Source organism: Phoenix dactylifera, chromosome 6 (assembly GCF_051530095.1).
Source record: "Phoenix dactylifera cultivar Ajwa chromosome 6, Ajwa_hap1_PhDact_Kaust_v1.1, whole genome shotgun sequence".
NCBI lineage: Eukaryota > Viridiplantae > Streptophyta > Magnoliopsida > Arecales > Arecaceae > Phoenix > Phoenix dactylifera.
This window is the reverse complement of record NC_143195.1, coordinates 114,232-117,203: the sequence shown is the minus strand read 5'-3', so window position 1 is coordinate 117,203 and position 2,972 is coordinate 114,232.

The following is a 2,972-nucleotide window of genomic DNA, read 5'->3' as shown; positions in this document are numbered from 1 at the left end:
CAGAGCAAAGGTTAAGAAGAGTCTTGTCAGAGCAATAGGATGAGTCAGAATTAAGTATAGGATTATACTATGGAGCATAGAATTTTTTTTTATGCTATTTGCTGGGTCATTTATAATTTAGTAAAGCATTTTATGACTCAGTGTGTAGTGACTCAGTATGTAGATATATAAAGAATACCTCCAAGGAGAGGATCTGCTCGTCTTGGAAGGAGGATGGAGCCAGATTTAGCATTGGATTCGGGTTCCGCACATGTCGAGCCCCAAAGAGAAAAATTTCTTCCTGCTGATAGACGGAGGGTTGATGATCAAGGAGAGGTAGGAAGTAGAGATGCATTGATGGAACAATTACTGGCGGAGAATCAGGCTCTAAGAGAGCAGATTGCTCGGGGGAAACCTCCTGCCCCGTCAGTAGTATCCATCCTACCTCCTGTACCTGTGCTAAGAAGTTTGGCCAGGCGGGCTCTAGATAATGAAGGGATTACTGTACAGGAGTTTCTGAGGCTCAGAACCCCAGAGTTTAAGGGAGGAAGAAGGTAAAGAGCCTCAGAGATTCCTGGAGGAGACTGAAAAGATGATACGGAGACTGCCCTGTTCTGATGCAAGAGCTATAGAACTTGTAGGGCTTATAATGAAGGAAGATGCCTAGAACTGGTACCAGAGACAAGTCGAGGACAGATTGTACAATAGGAATCCTCCAACCTGGGAAGAGTTCAGGCAAGCAGTGATGGATGAGTTTTTGTCTCCAATTGAGAGGCAGAATCGGGCTCTTCAGTTTGAGAGGCTGAAGCAGATGCCCGGAATGAGCGTATCTGAGTACGCTCGTGAGTTCACTAGATTGGGGAAGTATGCTCCTTACATCATCCCCACTGAAGCTGCCAGGATAGAAAGGTTCAGACGAGGTCTGATTTCCCCGCTTTATAATGCAGTACTGGCAGTAGAGGTCCCCACCTTGTCTAGGCTGATAGATAAAGCAAAACAGTGGGAGACCAGAAACAAAGAGGAAAGAGCTGAAAGAGAATAGAGAAAAATGAGTGTGGGGAAGGAGCAAAGCAGTAGAGATAAATCTGAGGGAGTAGATCTCTCGGAGGGCCCGACGGAGCAGTCTGTACGCTCAGCTCCACCTGCCCCACGTAAGAGGAAATGGAGGAAAAGAGGTCAATCACAAGATACTTTTCTACCATCAGTACCTCGTCCTCCAGTCACTATGGCCAGAACTGAATCTAGGTTCCAATCATGGCCAGTATGTGGCATATGTGGGAAGCAGCACCCTGGCAGATGCAGAATGGGCCAGGGAGTGTGCTACAGATGTGGACAGCCGGGTCATTTTGTCAGAGAATGCCCGCAGGGTGCCACCCAGCAGTTTGTGCCTTTAACATCCTACCCTTCTGTGCAGATGGACAGGCCTAGTAGTAGGGGGCCTGTAGGCAGAGGCAGAGGTCAGACACCAGCGTCACAGCAGAGTGTTGGACCATCTCAGCTGTTAGCTCCAGCAGGCAGAGGGCAAGGAAGGGTGTTCACGGTAAATCCACAGGAGGCACAGGCATCAAATGCAGCTGTGACAGGTATACTCCTCATTGATAAGATTAAAGCTAGAGTGTTATTTGATTCTGGAGCTACCCATTCATTTGTGTCCCCTTATTTTGCTAAAAAGTTAGCTAAGGATAAGATATTAATGCATATCCCCTTAGCTATTAGTACACATGTAGGGGATAGTATAGAAGCGAAGTATGTATATCCTACCTATGTGGTAGAGATAGAAGGTAAAACACTCCCAATTTATTTGATTCCCAATACCACACCGAGCAGAATATGAAGAGCAGATACACTCACCCCTTTGAGTAATCAGATAATTTACTCTTTTAAATTCGAGGACGAATTTTATATAAGGGGGGAGGATGTAATAACCCCAAAAATTTTTTTTTATTTTTTTTATATAAAAAAAGGGATAGAATAGTCCTTTAAAATTGATATAAGGGGTAAAATTGGAAGGAATCAAAAGTTAATGGCATAATAGTAGATGCGTTGAAGTGTTAGGGGCAAAATGGGAAGGAATCAAAAGATAATGGCATAATTGCAGATATATCGAAGTGGCAAGGGCAAAATGGAAAATTAATAATATTAAAAAAAGGGTGAATAGTATTTTGATGTGATTTAATTAGAGGGTTGTGCTGTCGGTGGAATGAAACCGAGAGAGAGGGAGTCTCAGGCGTGAAACAGAGAGGAAAGAAAGAAAGAAAAAGAGAAGAAGAAGAAGAAGAAGAAAGAAGAAGAGGAAGGGGATTCGAGGAGAAAAGGGATCCCGGTTGCACTTCCAGCTGAAGGGAAAAACGTAGATCTCCTTCCCCTCTACGCAAGGACCTCGATTTCCAAAAAGAAAAAGGTAAATGTCCATCCCTATCTAGTCTTTTGATAACATTAGGCTATACAAAGGGTGAATATAGTCTAGAGGGGTCGGATAAGGGTTGTAGAGGCGGTTAAAAGAGGAAGAATCGGATTTTGACAAATTTTTCCGGCACTACGGAAAAACTGTGTCCAAGTCCCAATTTCGGCGAATTATTTAGGGGGTCAAACGACCTCCGATAGCAATGCATGTTACCTCTTTGGAATTTTCTATGAGTGTAGAATGTTAGGTAAAAATTTCATCAAATCTGGAGTTTGGAAAGTGGATCAAACCCGGGATGAAGTAACCGGCTGTCGGTCCGGGTTACTGTTCATCCGGGTGGAAAATAAGGGATTTCATGCTATAATAGAGTATTAAGCCTAGATCAAGCTAAAAGGGACCTTGTACTCATGCAAGGGAATCCCTAGTATACATAAATGATGAGTTAATTAATAGAAAAAGAAAAAAAGAAAGAAAAGAAAAGATTTAGGGAACGGGGGAGTTGAATCAATTAAAGTTCCCTATATTATAAATGGCACGTAGATTATAGCCCTTGATACAGGACTAAATGTATTATAAATGCATGTCACAG